The sequence below is a fragment of the Carassius gibelio genome, chromosome B19 (genome assembly GCF_023724105.1).
Source record: "Carassius gibelio isolate Cgi1373 ecotype wild population from Czech Republic chromosome B19, carGib1.2-hapl.c, whole genome shotgun sequence".
In the NCBI taxonomy this organism is placed as follows: domain Eukaryota; kingdom Metazoa; phylum Chordata; class Actinopteri; order Cypriniformes; family Cyprinidae; genus Carassius; species Carassius gibelio.
The window spans coordinates 566,493-583,814 of record NC_068414.1 but is presented as its reverse complement, the minus strand read 5'-3'; the positions used below and the strand labels follow the sequence as shown (position 1 = coordinate 583,814).

The 17,322-nt window shown below is 48.0% G+C and overlaps 14 non-coding genes across 14 annotated transcripts; 6 read left to right on the top strand and 8 right to left on the bottom strand.

The window, feature by feature from the left end:
* Positions 1-1,045: 1,045 nt before the first annotated feature.
* trnad-guc (transfer RNA aspartic acid (anticodon GUC)) lies at positions 1,046-1,117 on the top strand. The gene has a single exon. It is a non-coding gene; the product is annotated as a tRNA-Asp (tRNA).
* An 803-nt stretch (positions 1,118-1,920) lies between these two features.
* Positions 1,921-2,035, bottom strand: LOC127980209 (U5 spliceosomal RNA). The gene has a single exon (XR_008159244.1). It is a non-coding gene; the product is annotated as a U5 spliceosomal RNA (small nuclear RNA).
* A 1,053-nt stretch (positions 2,036-3,088) lies between these two features.
* trnad-guc (transfer RNA aspartic acid (anticodon GUC)) lies at positions 3,089-3,160 on the top strand. The gene has a single exon. It is a non-coding gene; the product is annotated as a tRNA-Asp (tRNA).
* Positions 3,161-3,963: 803 nt separating this feature from the next.
* On the bottom strand, positions 3,964-4,078 carry LOC127980208 (U5 spliceosomal RNA). The gene has a single exon (XR_008159243.1). It is a non-coding gene; the product is annotated as a U5 spliceosomal RNA (small nuclear RNA).
* A 1,051-nt stretch (positions 4,079-5,129) lies between these two features.
* trnad-guc (transfer RNA aspartic acid (anticodon GUC)) lies at positions 5,130-5,201 on the top strand. Its single transcript has one exon. It is a non-coding gene; the product is annotated as a tRNA-Asp (tRNA).
* Positions 5,202-6,003: 802 nt separating this feature from the next.
* On the bottom strand, positions 6,004-6,118 carry LOC127980207 (U5 spliceosomal RNA). Its single transcript, XR_008159242.1, has one exon. It is a non-coding gene; the product is annotated as a U5 spliceosomal RNA (small nuclear RNA).
* A 1,052-nt stretch (positions 6,119-7,170) lies between these two features.
* Positions 7,171-7,242, top strand: trnad-guc (transfer RNA aspartic acid (anticodon GUC)). The gene has a single exon. It is a non-coding gene; the product is annotated as a tRNA-Asp (tRNA).
* Positions 7,243-8,046: 804 nt separating this feature from the next.
* LOC127980206 (U5 spliceosomal RNA) lies at positions 8,047-8,161 on the bottom strand. Its single transcript, XR_008159241.1, has one exon. It is a non-coding gene; the product is annotated as a U5 spliceosomal RNA (small nuclear RNA).
* A 2,262-nt stretch (positions 8,162-10,423) lies between these two features.
* On the bottom strand, positions 10,424-10,538 carry LOC127980205 (U5 spliceosomal RNA). Its single transcript, XR_008159240.1, has one exon. It is a non-coding gene; the product is annotated as a U5 spliceosomal RNA (small nuclear RNA).
* Positions 10,539-11,590: 1,052 nt separating this feature from the next.
* Positions 11,591-11,662, top strand: trnad-guc (transfer RNA aspartic acid (anticodon GUC)). The gene has a single exon. It is a non-coding gene; the product is annotated as a tRNA-Asp (tRNA).
* Positions 11,663-12,464: 802 nt separating this feature from the next.
* LOC127980204 (U5 spliceosomal RNA) lies at positions 12,465-12,579 on the bottom strand. Its single transcript, XR_008159239.1, has one exon. It is a non-coding gene; the product is annotated as a U5 spliceosomal RNA (small nuclear RNA).
* A 1,053-nt stretch (positions 12,580-13,632) lies between these two features.
* trnad-guc (transfer RNA aspartic acid (anticodon GUC)) lies at positions 13,633-13,704 on the top strand. Its single transcript has one exon. It is a non-coding gene; the product is annotated as a tRNA-Asp (tRNA).
* An 804-nt stretch (positions 13,705-14,508) lies between these two features.
* LOC127980203 (U5 spliceosomal RNA) lies at positions 14,509-14,623 on the bottom strand. The gene has a single exon (XR_008159238.1). It is a non-coding gene; the product is annotated as a U5 spliceosomal RNA (small nuclear RNA).
* A 2,263-nt stretch (positions 14,624-16,886) lies between these two features.
* LOC127980202 (U5 spliceosomal RNA) lies at positions 16,887-17,001 on the bottom strand. The gene has a single exon (XR_008159237.1). It is a non-coding gene; the product is annotated as a U5 spliceosomal RNA (small nuclear RNA).
* Between the last annotated feature and the right edge of the window lie 321 nt (positions 17,002-17,322).

The window sequence follows — 17,322 nt, the reverse complement described above, 5'->3', positions numbered from 1 at the left end:
CAAACGCTCGGGCCTGTGCGCTGCCTCTGTTAAACTACTACGCTCGCCAAGGGTCATCAAGGGTGACAACGCCTGCCCACATGTGTTTCGTCAGCACCCCCCCCCCCCACTCCAAAACGGAGGAGTAAAACTCAAAAAACTCCCCTCGGCCCACCAATAACCAAAAGCCCAATCAAGGCAATCTCTTTCTCATGCCTCTATCTGAAAAGTTGGATAAAATCTTATATGAAAAAAAAAGTCTTTTAAAGAAATCCCTTATTCCGAGGTCACCGTAGCCACCAGATCCAGTCTGTATCCGCTTCAGTCACCCGGATCCAGTCCGTATCCAGAGAAGATGGTGGATCAACACCTAGAAAGGACCTCTATGGCCCAGAAACACAGCGGAGACCGTGACAACTAGATGAGCCGCAGATACAAATCCCCTGTAAAGACCACCTGGACAAGACCACAGGAAACAGATGATTCTTCTGCACAGTCTGACATTCCTGCAGCCTGGAGCTGATCTACTGGTTTCGTCTGACAAGGGGAGAACTGTCTCCCCGACTGAGCCTGGTTTCTCACCGGGTTTTTTCTCCATCTTTTCACCGATCGAGTTTTGGTTTCTTGCCTCTGTCGCCTCTGGCAGGCGGAGCTTGGGACACTTCATGTACAGAGATATCGTTGACTTGATTGCAAATTATTGCACAGATACTATTTAAAACTGAACTTAGCTGAATGATGTCATCAAAGAGTTCAATAACGAAATGCCTTTAACTGTCATTTTGCTTTTTGACGCACTGTGTTCCTAATTAATGTTGTTCAGTTGCATTGACGCAATACTTTTTGTTTAAAGCGCAATTTAAAAAAAAAAAAAAAAAAAAAAAAGAGTCCAAACAATGACCCCTGCTACGGGTAGTGTTCCAAGTGTTATGCGACTTCAGCTAATGATGGGTCCATCAGAAATTTTACGGTGCTAGGGCTGGGTCTGCGTCAGAAGAAGCCATGCATTGTTTAGTTATGTCAGTGCAGTGCCGTCGGTTGGGGGAGAAACGGCAGCAAGCACGGCTCCTCGTTAGTATAGTGGACAGTATCTCCGCCTGTCACGCGGAAGACCGGGGTTCGATTCCCCGACGGGGAGAGCTGGTTCTTTTTGTCTTCCGAACGATCCATCCAAAATTTTTGGTTGGAGTCGCAGGTCACAGAAGGAGTTCTGCTTCGACGTCAGCCCGAGCCAAAGGACATGCGTTGGCCGGGAATCGAACCCGGGTCAACTGCTTGGAAGGCAGCTATGCTCACCACTATACCACCAACGCAGGTGGAAGTCAGCAGCTTTATTGACGCACTGTGTTCCTAATTAATGTTGTTCAGTTGCATTGACACAATACTTTTTGTTTAAAGCGCAATTTAAAAAAAAAAAAAAAAAAAAGAGTCCAAACAATGACCCCTGCTACGGGTAGTGTTGCAAGTGTTATGCGACTTCAGCTAATGATGGGTCCATCCGATATTATTCCATCCAAAAGTTTTGGGTGGAGGCACAGGTCACAGAGGGAGTTCTGCTTCGACGTCAGCCCGAGCCAAAGGACATGCGTTGGCCGGGAATCGAACCCGGGTCAACTGCTTGGAAGGCAGCTATGCTCACCACTATACCACCAACGCAGCAGGCATTCAGCAACTTGCGCCGTCAGTAAGAAGGCTCGAAGTGCACGAGTCGCCGATAGGGCTAGAGGAGCAGATGAGATCTTTGTTTGGACCCGTCACTAAAGAGAGCCTTCAAGAATTTGCATCCCGTCACGTACAAGAAAACGCTGCCTTCCCATCCGGCTAAATAAACACGAAGTGGTCAAACGCAGAGAGTGCCCATTCAGACGATGACCAGGGGCAAGCCCTCTCGCAGCATGCTGGCGGACGGTCAAACTGATTCTGCTCTTGACATTTCGATGTAGCTCTGCAGTGAGCAGAGCACCCAAAAATACAGGTCACTCGCAAAAGTTCCCCTCCACGGAAATCTTTAGTAAAAGGCGAAAGATTTATGCGACAATGAAGAGAAACTCGAGCTGTGTCTCCAAACGCTCGGGCCTGTGCGCTGCCTCTGTTAAACTACTACGCTCGCCAAGGGTCATCAAGGGTGACAACGCCTGCCCACATGTGTTTCGTCAGCACCCCCCCCCCCCCACTCCAAAACGGAGGAGTAAAACTCAAAAAACTCCCCTCGGCCCACCAATAACCAAAAGCCCAATCAAGGCAATCTCTTTCTCATGCCTCTATCTGAAAAGTTGGATAAAATCTTATATGAAAAAAAAAGTCTTTTAAAGAAATCCCTTATTCCGAGGTCACCGTAGCCACCAGATCCAGTCTGTATCCGCTTCAGTCACCCGGATCCAGTCCGTATCCAGAGAAGATGGTGGATCAACACCTAGAAAGGACCTCTATGGCCCAGAAACACAGCGGAGACCGTGACAACTAGATGAGCCGCAGATACAAATCCCCTGTAAAGACCACCTGGACAAGACCACAGGAAACAGATGATTCTTCTGCACAGTCTGACATTCCTGCAGCCTGGAGCTGATCTACTGGTTTCGTCTGACAAGGGGAGAACTGTCTCCCCGACTGAGCCTGGTTTCTCACCGGGTTTTTTCTCCATCTTTTCACCGATCGAGTTTTGGTTTCTTGCCTCTGTCGCCTCTGGCAGGCGGAGCTTGGGACACTTCATGTACAGAGATATCGTTGACTTGATTGCAAATTATTGCACAGATACTATTTAAAACTGAACTTAGCTGAATGATGTCATCAAAGAGTTCAATAACGAAATGCCTTTAACTGTCATTTTGCTTTTTGACGCACTGTGTTCCTAATTAATGTTGTTCAGTTGCATTGACGCAATACTTTTTGTTTAAAGCGCAATTTAAAAAAAAAAAAAAAAAAAAAAAAGAGTCCAAACAATGACCCCTGCTACGGGTAGTGTTCCAAGTGTTATGCGACTTCAGCTAATGATGGGTCCATCAGAAATTTTACGGTGCTAGGGCTGGGTCTGCGTCAGAAGAAGCCATGCATTGTTTAGTTATGTCAGTGCAGTGCCGTCGGTTGGGGGAGAAACGGCAGCAAGCACGGCTCCTCGTTAGTATAGTGGACAGTATCTCCGCCTGTCACGCGGAAGACCGGGGTTCGATTCCCCGACGGGGAGAGCTGGTTCTTTTTGTCTTCCGAACGATCCATCCAAAATTTTTGGTTGGAGTCGCAGGTCACAGAAGGAGTTCTGCTTCGACGTCAGCCCGAGCCAAAGGACATGCGTTGGCCGGGAATCGAACCCGGGTCAACTGCTTGGAAGGCAGCTATGCTCACCACTATACCACCAACGCAGGTGGAAGTCAGCAGCTTTATTGACGCACTGTGTTCCTAATTAATGTTGTTCAGTTGCATTGACACAATACTTTTTGTTTAAAGCGCAATTTAAAAAAAAAAAAAAAAAAAAGAGTCCAAACAATGACCCCTGCTACGGGTAGTGTTGCAAGTGTTATGCGACTTCAGCTAATGATGGGTCCATCCGATATTATTCCATCCAAAAGTTTTGGGTGGAGGCACAGGTCACAGAGGGAGTTCTGCTTCGACGTCAGCCCGAGCCAAAGGACATGCGTTGGCCGGGAATCGAACCCGGGTCAACTGCTTGGAAGGCAGCTATGCTCACCACTATACCACCAACGCAGCAGGCATTCAGCAACTTGCGCCGTCAGTAAGAAGGCTCGAAGTGCACGAGTCGCCGATAGGGCTAGAGGAGCAGATGAGATCTTTGTTTGGACCCGTCACTAAAGAGAGCCTTCAAGAATTTGCATCCCGTCACGTACAAGAAAACGCTGCCTTCCCATCCGGCTAAATAAACACGAAGTGGTCAAACGCAGAGAGTGCCCATTCAGACGATGACCAGGGGCAAGCCCTCTCGCAGCATGCTGGCGGACGGTCAAACTGATTCTGCTCTTGACATTTCGATGTAGCTCTGCAGTGAGCAGAGCACCCAAAAATACAGGTCACTCGCAAAAGTTCCCCTCCACGGAAATCTTTAGTAAAAGGCGAAAGATTTATGCGACAATGAAGAGAAACTCGAGCTGTGTCTCCAAACGCTCGGGCCTGTGCGCTGCCTCTGTTAAACTACTACGCTCGCCAAGGGTCATCAAGGGTGACAACGCCTGCCCACATGTGTTTCGTCAGCACCCCCCCCCCCACTCCAAAACGGAGGAGTAAAACTCAAAAAACTCCCCTCGGCCCACCAATAACCAAAAGCCCAATCAAGGCAATCTCTTTCTCATGCCTCTATCTGAAAAGTTGGATAAAATCTTATATGAAAAAAAAAGTATTTTAAAGAAATCCCTTATTCCGAGGTCACCGTAGCCACCAGATCCAGTCTGTATCCGCTTCAGTCACCCGGATCCAGTCCGTATCCAGAGAAGATGGTGGATCAACACCTAGAAAGGACCTCTATGGCCCAGAAACACAGCGGAGACCGTGACAACTAGATGAGCCGCAGATACAAATCCCCTGTAAAGACCACCTGGACAAGACCACAGGAAACAGATGATTCTTCTGCACAGTCTGACATTCCTGCAGCCTGGAGCTGATCTACTGGTTTCGTCTGACAAGGGGAGAACTGTCTCCCCGACTGAGCCTGGTTTCTCACCGGGTTTTTTCTCCATCTTTTCACCGATCGAGTTTTGGTTTCTTGCCTCTGTCGCCTCTGGCAGGCGGAGCTTGGGACACTTCATGTACAGAGATATCGTTGACTTGATTGCAAATTATTGCACAGATACTATTTAAAACTGAACTTAGCTGAATGATGTCATCAAAGAGTTCAATAACGAAATGCCTTTAACTGTCATTTTGCTTTTTGACGCACTGTGTTCCTAATTAATGTTGTTCAGTTGCATTGACGCAATACTTTTTGTTTAAAGCGCAATTTAAAAAAAAAAAAAAAAAAAAAAAAGAGTCCAAACAATGACCCCTGCTACGGGTAGTGTTCCAAGTGTTATGCGACTTCAGCTAATGATGGGTCCATCAGAAATTTTACGGTGCTAGGGCTGGGTCTGCGTCAGAAGAAGCCATGCATTGTTTAGTTATGTCAGTGCAGTGCCGTCGGTTGGGGGAGAAACGGCAGCAAGCACGGCTCCTCGTTAGTATAGTGGACAGTATCTCCGCCTGTCACGCGGAAGACCGGGGTTCGATTCCCCGACGGGGAGAGCTGGTTCTTTTTGTCTTCCGAACGATCCATCCAAAATTTTTGGTTGGAGTCGCAGGTCACAGAAGGAGTTCTGCTTCGACGTCAGCCCGAGCCAAAGGACATGCGTTGGCCGGGAATCGAACCCGGGTCAACTGCTTGGAAGGCAGCTATGCTCACCACTATACCACCAACGCAGGTGGAAGTCAGCAGCTTTATTGACGCACTGTGTTCCTAATTAATGTTGTTCAGTTGCATTGACACAATACTTTTTGTTTAAAGCGCAATTTAAAAAAAAAAAAAAAAAAAGAGTCCAAACAATGACCCCTGCTACGGGTAGTGTTGCAAGTGTTATGCGACTTCAGCTAATGATGGGTCCATCCCATATTATTCCATCCAAAAGTTTTGGGTGGAGGCACAGGTCACAGAGGGAGTTCTGCTTCGACGTCAGCCCGAGCCAAAGGACATGCGTTGGCCGGGAATCGAACCCGGGTCAACTGCTTGGAAGGCAGCTATGCTCACCACTATACCACCAACGCAGCAGGCATTCAGCAACTTGCGCCGTCAGTAAGAAGGCTCGAAGTGCACGAGTCGCCGATAGGGCTAGAGGAGCAGATGAGATCTTTGTTTGGACCCGTCACTAAAGAGAGCCTTCAAGAATTTGCATCCCGTCACGTACAAGAAAACGCTGCCTTCCCATCCGGCTAAATAAACACGAAGTGGTCAAACGCAGAGAGTGCCCATTCAGACGATGACCAGGGGCAAGCCCTCTCGCAGCATGCTGGCGGACGGTCAAACTGATTCTGCTCTTGACATCTCGATGTAGCTCTGCAGTGAGCAGAGCACCCAAAAATACAGGTCACTCGCAAAAGTTCCCCTCCACGGAAATCTTTAGTAAAAGGCGAAAGATTTATGCGACAATGAAGAGAAACTCGAGCTGTGTCTCCAAACGCTCGGGCCTGTGCGCTGCCTCTGTTAAACTACTACGCTCGCCAAGGGTCATCAAGGGTGACAACGCCTGCCCACATGTGTTTCGTCAGCACCCCCCCCCCCCACTCCAAAACGGAGGAGTAAAACTCAAAAAAGTCCCCTCGGCCCACCAATAACCAAAAGCCCAATCAAGGCAATCTCTTTCTCATGCCTCTATCTGAAAAGTTGGATAAAATCTTATATGAAAAAAAAAGTCTTTTAAAGAAATCCCTTATTCCGAGGTCACCGTAGCCACCAGATCCAGTCTGTATCCGCTTCAGTCACCCGGATCCAGTCCGTATCCAGAGAAGATGGTGGATCAACACCTAGAAAGGACCTCTATGGCCCAGAAACACAGCGGAGACCGTGACAACTAGATGAGCCGCAGATACAAATCCCCTGTAAAGACCACCTGGACAAGACCACAGGAAACAGATGATTCTTCTGCACAGTCTGACATTCCTGCAGCCTGGAGCTGATCTACTGGTTTCGTCTGACAAGGGGAGAACTGTCTCCCCGACTGAGCCTGGTTTCTCACCGGGTTTTTTCTCCATCTTTTCACCGATCGAGTTTTGGTTTCTTGCCTCTGTCGCCTCTGGCAGGCGGAGCTTGGGACACTTCATGTACAGAGATATCGTTGACTTGATTGCAAATTATTGCACAGATACTATTTAAAACTGAACTTAGCTGAATGATGTCATCAAAGAGTTCAATAACGAAATGCCTTTAACTGTCATTTTGCTTTTTGACGCACTGTGTTCCTAATTAATGTTGTTCAGTTGCATTGACGCAATACTTTTTGTTTAAAGCGCAATTTAAAAAAAAAAAAAAAAAAAAAAAAGAGTCCAAACAATGACCCCTGCTACGGGTAGTGTTCCAAGTGTTATGCGACTTCAGCTAATGATGGGTCCATCAGAAATTTTACGGTGCTAGGGCTGGGTCTGCGTCAGAAGAAGCCATGCATTGTTTAGTTATGTCAGTGCAGTGCCGTCGGTTGGGGGAGAAACGGCAGCATGCACGGCTCCTCGTTAGTATAGTGGACAGTATCTCCGCCTGTCACGCGGAAGACCGGGGTTCGATTCCCCGACGGGGAGAGCTGGTTCTTTTCGTCTTCCGAACGATCCATCCAAAATTTTTGGTTGGAGTCGCAGGTCACAGAAGGAGTTCTGCTTCGACGTCAGCCCGAGCCAAAGGACATGCGTTGGCCGGGAATCGAACCCGGGTCAACTGCTTGGAAGGCAGCTATGCTCACCACTATGCCACCAACGCAGGTGGAAGTCAGCAGCTTTATTGACGCACTGTGTTCCTAATTAATGTTGTTCAGTTGCATTGACACAATATTTTTTGTTTAAAGCGCAATTTAAAAAAAAAAAAAAAAAAAAAGAGTCCAAACAATGACCCCTGCTACGGGTAGTGTTGCAAGTGTTATGCGACTTCAGCTAATGATGGGTCCATCCGATATTATTCCATCCAAAAGTTTTGGGTGGAGGCACAGGTCACAGAGGGAGTTCTGCTTCGACGTCAGCCCGAGCCAAAGGACATGCGTTGGCCGGGAATTGAACCCGGGTCAACTGCTTGGAAGGCAGCTATGCTCACCACTATACCACCAACGCAGCAGGCATTCAGCAACTTGCGCCGTCAGTAAGAAGGCTCGAAGTGCACGAGTCGCCGATAGGGCTAGAGGAGCAGATGAGATCTTTGTTTGGACCCGTCACTAAAGAGAGCCTTCAAGAATTTGCATCCCGTCACGAACAAGAAAACGCTGCCTTCCCATCCGGCTAAATAAACACGAAGTGGTCAAACGCAGAGAGTGCCCATTCAGACGATGACCAGGGGCAAGCCCTCTCGCAGCATGCTGGCGGACGGTCAAACTGATTCTGCTCTTGACATTTCGATGTAGCTCTGCAGTGAGCAGAGCACCCAAAAATACAGGTCACTCGCAAAAGTTCCCCTCCACGGAAATCTTTAGTAAAAGGCGAAAGATTTATGCGACAATGAAGAGAAACTCGAGCTGTGTCTGCAAACGCTCGGGCCTGTGCGCTCCCTCTGTTAAACTACTACGCTCGCCAAGGGTCATCAAGGGTGACAACGCCTGCCCACATGTGTTTCGTCAGCACCCCCCCCCCCACTCCAAAACGGAGGAGTAAAACTCAAAAAAGTCCCCTCGGCCCACCAATAACCAAAAGCCCAATCAAGGCAATCTCTTTCTCATGCCTCTATCTGAAAAGTTGGATAAAATCTTATATGAAAAAAAAAGTCTTTTAAAGAAATCCCTTATTCCGAGGTCACCGTAGCCACCAGATCCAGTCTGTATCCGCTTCAGTCACCCGGATCCAGTCCGTATCCAGAGAAGATGGTGGATCAACACCTAGAAAGGACCTCTATGGCCCAGAAACACAGCGGAGACCGTGACAACTAGATGAGCCGCAGATACAAATCCCCTGTAAAGACCACCTGGACAAGACCACAGGAAACAGATGATTCTTCTGCACAGTCTGACATTCCTGCAGCCTGGAGCTGATCTACTGGTTTCGTCTGACAAGGGGAGAACTGTCTCCCCGACTGAGCCTGGTTTCTCTCCGGGTTTTTTCTCCATCTTTTCACCGATCGAGTTTTGGTTTCTTGCCTCTGTCGCCTCTGGCAGGCGGAGCTTGGGACACTTCATGTACAGAGATATCGTTGACTTGATTGCAAATTATTGCACAGATACTATTTAAAACTGAACTTAGCTGAATGATGTCATCAAAGAGTTCAATAACGAAATGCCTTTAACTGTCATTTTGCTTTTTGACGCACTGTGTTCCTAATTAATGTTGTTCAGTTGCATTGACGCAATACTTTTTGTTTAAAGCGCAATTTAAAAAAAAAAAAAAAAAAAAAAGAGTCCAAACAATGACCCCTGCTACGGGTAGTGTTCCAAGTGTTATGCGACTTCAGCTAATGATGGGTCCATCAGAAATTTTACGGTGCTAGGGCTGGGTCTGCGTCAGAAGAAGCCATGCATTGTTTAGTTATGTCAGTGCAGTGCCGTCGGTTGGGGGAGAAACGGCAGCATGCATGGCTCCTTGTTAGTATAGTGGACAGTATCTCCGCCTGTCACGCGGAAGACCGGGGTTCGATTCCCCGACGGGGAGAGCTGGTTCTTTTCGTCTTCCGAACGATCCATCCAAAATTTTTGGTTGGAGTCGCAGGTCACAGAAGGAGTTCTGCTTCGACGTCAGCCCGAGCCAAAGGACATGCGTTGGCCGGGAATCGAACCCGGGTCAACTGCTTGGAAGGCAGCTATGCTCACCACTATACCACCAACACAGGTGGAAGTCAGCAGCTTTATTGACGCACTGTGTTCCTAATTAATGTTGTTCAGTTGCATTGACACAATACTTTTTGTTTAAAGCGCAATTTAAAAAAAAAAAAAAAAAAAAAGAGTCCAAACAATGACCCCTGCAACGGGTAGTGTTGCAAGTGTTATGCGACTTCAGCTAATGATGGGTCCATCCGATATTATTCCATCCAAAAGTTTTGGGTGGAGGCACAGGTCACAGAGGGAGTTCTGCTTCGACGTCAGCCCGAGCCAAAGGACATGCGTTGGCCGGGAATCGAACCCGGGTCAACTGCTTGGAAGGCAGCTATGCTCACCACTATACCACCAACGCAGGCGGAAGTCAGCAGCTTTATTGACGCACTGTGTTCCTAATTAATGTTGTTCAGTTGCATTGACACAATACTTTTTGTTTAAAGCGCAATTTAAAAAAAAAAAAAAGAGTCCAAACAATGAGCCCTGCTACGGGTAGTGTTGCAAGTGTTATGCGACTTCAGCTAATGATGGGTCCATCCGATATTATTCCATCCAAAAGTTTTGGGTGGAGGCACAGGTCACAGAGGGAGTTCTGCTTCGACGTCAGCCCGAGCCAAAGGACATGCGTTGGCCGGGAATCGAACCCGGGTCAACTGCTTGGAAGGCAGCTATGCTCACCACTATACCACCAACGCAGCAGGCATTCAGCAACTTGCGCCGTCAGTAAGAAGGCTCGAAGTGCACGAGTCGCCGATAGGGCTAGAGGAGCAGATGAGATCTTTGTTTGGACCCGTCACTAAAGAGAGCCTTCAAGAATTTGCATCCCGTCACGTACAAGAAAACGCTGCCTTCCCATCCGGCTAAATAAACACGAAGTGGTCAAACGCAGAGAGTGCCCATTCAGACGATGACCAGGGGCAAGCCCTCTCGCAGCATGCTGGCGGACGGTCAAACTGATTCTGCTCTTGACATTTCGATGTAGCTCTGCAGTGAGCAGAGCACCCAAAAATACAGGTCACTCGCAAAAGTTCCCCTCCACGGAAATCTTTAGTAAAAGGCGAAAGATTTATGCGACAATGAAGAGAAACTCGAGCTGTGTCTCCAAACGCTCGGGCCTGTGCGCTGCCTCTGTTAAACTACTACGCTCGCCAAGGGTCATCAAGGGTGACAACGCCTGCCCACATGTGTTTCGTCAGCACCCCCCCCCCCCACTCCAAAACGGAGGAGTAAAACTCAAAAAACTCCCCTCGGCCCACCAATAACCAAAAGCCCAATCAAGGCAATCTCTTTCTCATGCCTCTATCTGAAAAGTTGGATAAAATCTTATATGAAAAAAAAAGTATTTTAAAGAAATCCCTTATTCCGAGGTCACCGTAGCCACCAGATCCAGTCTGTATCCGCTTCAGTCACCCGGATCCAGTCCGTATCCAGAGAAGATGGTGGATCAACACCTAGAAAGGACCTCTATGGCCCAGAAACACAGCGGAGACCGTGACAACTAGATGAGCCGCAGATACAAATCCCCTGTAAAGACCACCTGGACAAGACCACAGGAAACAGATGATTCTTCTGCACAGTCTGACATTCCTGCAGCCTGGAGCTGATCTACTGGTTTCGTCTGACAAGGGGAGAACTGTCTCCCCGACTGAGCCTGGTTTCTCACCGGGTTTTTTCTCCATCTTTTCACCGATCGAGTTTTGGTTTCTTGCCTCTGTCGCCTCTGGCAGGCGGAGCTTGGGACACTTCATGTACAGAGATATCGTTGACTTGATTGCAAATTATTGCACAGATACTATTTAAAACTGAACTTAGCTGAATGATGTCATCAAAGAGTTCAATAACGAAATGCCTTTAACTGTCATTTTGCTTTTTGACGCACTGTGTTCCTAATTAATGTTGTTCAGTTGCATTGACGCAATACTTTTTGTTTAAAGCGCAATTTAAAAAAAAAAAAAAAAAAAAAAAAGAGTCCAAACAATGACCCCTGCTACGGGTAGTGTTCCAAGTGTTATGCGACTTCAGCTAATGATGGGTCCATCAGAAATTTTACGGTGCTAGGGCTGGGTCTGCGTCAGAAGAAGCCATGCATTGTTTAGTTATGTCAGTGCAGTGCCGTCGGTTGGGGGAGAAACGGCAGCAAGCACGGCTCCTCGTTAGTATAGTGGACAGTATCTCCGCCTGTCACGCGGAAGACCGGGGTTCGATTCCCCGACGGGGAGAGCTGGTTCTTTTTGTCTTCTGAACGATCCATCCAAAATTTTTGGTTGGAGTCGCAGGTCACAGAAGGAGTTCTGCTTCGACGTCAGCCCGAGCCAAAGGACATGCGTTGGCCGGGAATCGAACCCGGGTCAACTGCTTGGAAGGCAGCTATGCTCACCACTATACCACCAACGCAGGTGGAAGTCAGCAGCTTTATTGACGCACTGTGTTCCTAATTAATGTTGTTCAGTTGCATTGACACAATACTTTTTGTTTAAAGCGCAATTTAAAAAAAAAAAAAAAAAAAGAGTCCAAACAATGACCCCTGCTACGGGTAGTGTTGCAAGTGTTATGCGACTTCAGCTAATGATGGGTCCATCCCATATTATTCCATCCAAAAGTTTTGGGTGGAGGCACAGGTCACAGAGGGAGTTCTGCTTCGACGTCAGCCCGAGCCAAAGGACATGCGTTGGCCGGGAATCGAACCCGGGTCAACTGCTTGGAAGGCAGCTATGCTCACCACTATACCACCAACGCAGCAGGCATTCAGCAACTTGCGCCGTCAGTAAGAAGGCTCGAAGTGCACGAGTCGCCGATAGGGCTAGAGGAGCAGATGAGATCTTTGTTTGGACCCGTCACTAAAGAGAGCCTTCAAGAATTTGCATCCCGTCACGTACAAGAAAACGGTGCCTTCCCATCCGGCTAAATAAACACGAAGTGGTCAAACGCAGAGAGTGCCCATTCAGACGATGACCAGGGGCAAGCCCTCTCGCAGCATGCTGGCGGACGGTCAAACTGATTCTGCTCTTGACATCTCGATGTAGCTCTGCAGTGAGCAGAGCACCCAAAAATACAGGTCACTCGCAAAAGTTCCCCTCCACGGAAATCTTTAGTAAAAGGCGAAAGATTTATGCGACAATGAAGAGAAACTCGAGCTGTGTCTCCAAACGCTCGGGCCTGTGCGCTGCCTCTGTTAAACTACTACGCTCGCCAAGGGTCATCAAGGGTGACAACGCCTGCCCACATGTGTTTCGTCAGCACCCCCCCCCCCCACTCCAAAACGGAGGAGTAAAACTCAAAAAAGTCCCCTCGGCCCACCAATAACCAAAAGCCCAATCAAGGCAATCTCTTTCTCATGCCTCTATCTGAAAAGTTGGATAAAATCTTATATGAAAAAAAAAAGTCTTTTAAAGAAATCCCTTATTCCGAGGTCACCGTAGCCACCAGATCCAGTCTGTATCCGCTTCAGTCACCCGGATCCAGTCCGTATCCAGAGAAGATGGTGGATCAACACCTAGAAAGGACCTCTATGGCCCAGAAACACAGCGGAGACCGTGACAACTAGATGAGCCGCAGATACAAATCCCCTGTAAAGACCACCTGGACAAGACCACAGGAAACAGATGATTCTTCTGCACAGTCTGACATTCCTGCAGCCTGGAGCTGATCTACTGGTTTCGTCTGACAAGGGGAGAACTGTCTCCCCGACTGAGCCTGGTTTCTCACCGGGTTTTTTCTCCATCTTTTCACCGATCGAGTTTTGGTTTCTTGCCTCTGTCGCCTCTGGCAGGCGGAGCTTGGGACACTTCATGTACAGAGATATCGTTGACTTGATTGCAAATTATTGCACAGATACTATTTAAAACTGAACTTAGCTGAATGATGTCATCAAAGAGTTCAATAACGAAATGCCTTTAACTGTCATTTTGCTTTTTGACGCACTGTGTTCCTAATTAATGTTGTTCAGTTGCATTGACGCAATACTTTTTGTTTAAAGCGCAATTTAAAAAAAAAAAAAAAAAAAAAAAAGAGTCCAAACAATGACCCCTGCTACGGGTAGTGTTCCAAGTGTTATGCGACTTCAGCTAATGATGGGTCCATCAGAAATTTTACGGTGCTAGGGCTGGGTCTGCGTCAGAAGAAGCCATGCATTGTTTAGTTATGTCAGTGCAGTGCCGTCGGTTGGGGGAGAAACGGCAGCATGCACGGCTCCTCGTTAGTATAGTGGACAGTATCTCCGCCTGTCACGCGGAAGACCGGGGTTCGATTCCCCGACGGGGAGAGCTGGTTCTTTTCGTCTTCCGAACGATCCATCCAAAATTTTTGGTTGGAGTCGCAGGTCACAGAAGGAGTTCTGCTTCGACGTCAGCCCGAGCCAAAGGACATGCGTTGGCCGGGAATCGAACCCGGGTCAACTGCTTGGAAGGCAGCTATGCTCACCACTATGCCACCAACGCAGGTGGAAGTCAGCAGCTTTATTGACGCACTGTGTTCCTAATTAATGTTGTTCAGTTGCATTGACACAATATTTTTTGTTTAAAGCGCAATTTAAAAAAAAAAAAAAAAAAAAAGAGTCCAAACAATGACCCCTGCTACGGGTAGTGTTGCAAGTGTTATGCGACTTCAGCTAATGATGGGTCCATCCGATATTATTCCATCCAAAAGTTTTGGGTGGAGGCACAGGTCACAGAGGGAGTTCTGCTTCGACGTCAGCCCGAGCCAAAGGACATGCGTTGGCCGGGAATTGAACCCGGGTCAACTGCTTGGAAGGCAGCTATGCTCACCACTATACCACCAACGCAGCAGGCATTCAGCAACTTGCGCCGTCAGTAAGAAGGCTCGAAGTGCACGAGTCGCCGATAGGGCTAGAGGAGCAGATGAGATCTTTGTTTGGACCCGTCACTAAAGAGAGCCTTCAAGAATTTGCATCCCGTCACGAACAAGAAAACGCTGCCTTCCCATCCGGCTAAATAAACACGAAGTGGTCAAACGCAGAGAGTGCCCATTCAGACGATGACCAGGGGCAAGCCCTCTCGCAGCATGCTGGCGGACGGTCAAACTGATTCTGCTCTTGACATTTCGATGTAGCTCTGCAGTGAGCAGAGCACCCAAAAATACAGGTCACTCGCAAAAGTTCCCCTCCACGGAAATCTTTAGTAAAAGGCGAAAGATTTATGCGACAATGAAGAGAAACTCGAGCTGTGTCTGCAAACGCTCGGGCCTGTGCGCTCCCTCTGTTAAACTACTACGCTCGCCAAGGGTCATCAAGGGTGACAACGCCTGCCCACATGTGTTTCGTCAGCACCCCCCCCCCCCACTCCAAAACGGAGGAGTAAAACTCAAAAAAGTCCCCTCGGCCCACCAATAACCAAAAGCCCAATCAAGGCAATCTCTTTCTCATGCCTCTATCTGAAAAGTTGGATAAAATCTTATATGAAAAAAAAAGTCTTTTAAAGAAATCCCTTATTCCGAGGTCACCGTAGCCACCAGATCCAGTCTGTATCCGCTTCAGTCACCCGGATCCAGTCCGTATCCAGAGAAGATGGTGGATCAACACCTAGAAAGGACCTCTATGGCCCAGAAACACAGCGGAGACCGTGACAACTAGATGAGCCGCAGATACAAATCCCCTGTAAAGACCACCTGGACAAGACCACAGGAAACAGATGATTCTTCTGCACAGTCTGACATTCCTGCAGCCTGGAGCTGATCTACTGGTTTCGTCTGACAAGGGGAGAACTGTCTCCCCGACTGAGCCTGGTTTCTCTCCGGGTTTTTTCTCCATCTTTTCACCGATCGAGTTTTGGTTTCTTGCCTCTGTCGCCTCTGGCAGGCGGAGCTTGGGACACTTCATGTACAGAGATATCGTTGACTTGATTGCAAATTATTGCACAGATACTATTTAAAACTGAACTTAGCTGAATGATGTCATCAAAGAGTTCAATAACGAAATGCCTTTAACTGTCATTTTGCTTTTTGACGCACTGTGTTCCTAATTAATGTTGTTCAGTTGCATTGACGCAATACTTTTTGTTTAAAGCGCAATTTAAAAAAAAAAAAAAAAAAAAAAGAGTCCAAACAATGACCCCTGCTACGGGTAGTGTTCCAAGTGTTATGCGACTTCAGCTAATGATGGGTCCATCAGAAATTTTACGGTGCTAGGGCTGGGTCTGCGTCAGAAGAAGCCATGCATTGTTTAGTTATGTCAGTGCAGTGCCGTCGGTTGGGGGAGAAACGGCAGCATGCATGGCTCCTTGTTAGTATAGTGGACAGTATCTCCGCCTGTCACGCGGAAGACCGGGGTTCGATTCCCCGACGGGGAGAGCTGGTTCTTTTCGTCTTCCGAACGATCCATCCAAAATTTTTGGTTGGAGTCGCAGGTCACAGAAGGAGTTCTGCTTCGACGTCAGCCCGAGCCAAAGGACATGCGTTGGCCGGGAATCGAACCCGGGTCAACTGCTTGGAAGGCAGCTATGCTCACCACTATACCACCAACACAGGTGGAAGTCAGCAGCTTTATTGACGCACTGTGTTCCTAATTAATGTTGTTCAGTTGCATTGACACAATACTTTTTGTTTAAAGCGCAATTTAAAAAAAAAAAAAAAAAAAAAGAGTCCAAACAATGACCCCTGCAACGGGTAGTGTTGCAAGTGTTATGCGACTTCAGCTAATGATGGGTCCATCCGATATTATTCCATCCAAAAGTTTTGGGTGGAGGCACAGGTCACAGAGGGAGTTCTGCTTCGACGTCAGCCCGAGCCAAAGGACATGCGTTGGCCGGGAATCGAACCCGGGTCAACTGCTTGGAAGGCAGCTATGCTCACCACTATACCACCAACGCAGGCGGAAGTCAGCAGCTTTATTGACGCACTGTGTTCCTAATTAATGTTGTTCAGTTGCATTGACACAATACTTTTTGTTTAAAGCGCAATTTAAAAAAAAAAAAAAGAGTCCAAACAATGAGCCCTGCTACGGGTAGTGTTGCAAGTGTTATGCGACTTCAGCTAATGATGGGTCCATCCGATATTATTCCATCCAAAAGTTTTGGGTGGAGGCACAGGTCACAGAGGGAGTTCTGCTTCGACGTCAGCCCGAGCCAAAGGACATGCGTTGGCCGGGAATCGAACCCGGGTCAACTGCTTGGAAGGCAGCTATGCTCACCACTATACCACCAACGCAGCAGGCATTCAGCAACTTGCGCCGTCAGTAAGAAGGCTCGAAGTGCACGAGTCGCCGATAGGGCTAGAGGAGCAGATGAGATCTTTGTTTGGACCCGTCACTAAAGAGAGCCTTCAAGAATTTGCATCCCGTCACGTACAAGAAAACGCTGCCTTCCCATCCGGCTAAATAAACACGAAGTGGTCAAACGCAGAGAGTGCCCATTCAGACGATGACCAGGGGCAAGCCCTCTCGCAGCATGCTGGCGGACGGTCAAACTGATTCTGCTCTTGACATTTCGATGTAGCTCTGCAGTGAGCAGAGCACCCAAAAATACAGGTCACTCGCAAAAGTTCCCCTCCACGGAAATCTTTAGTAAAAGGCGAAAGATTTATGCGACAATGAAGAGAAACTCGAGCTGTGTCTCCAAACGCTCGGGCCTGTGCGCTGCCTCTGTTAAACTACTACGCTCGCCAAGGGTCATCAAGGGTGACAACGCCTGCCCACATGTGTTTCGTCAGCACCCCCCCCCCCCACTCCAAAACGGAGGAGTAAAACTCAAAAAACTCCCCTCGGCCCACCAATAACCAAAAGCCCAATCAAGGCAATCTCTTTCTCATGCCTCTATCTGAAAAGTTGGATAAAATCTTATATGAAAAAAAAAGTATTTTAAAGAAATCCCTTATTCCGAGGTCACCGTAGCCACCAGATCCAGTCTGTATCCGCTTCAGTCACCCGGAT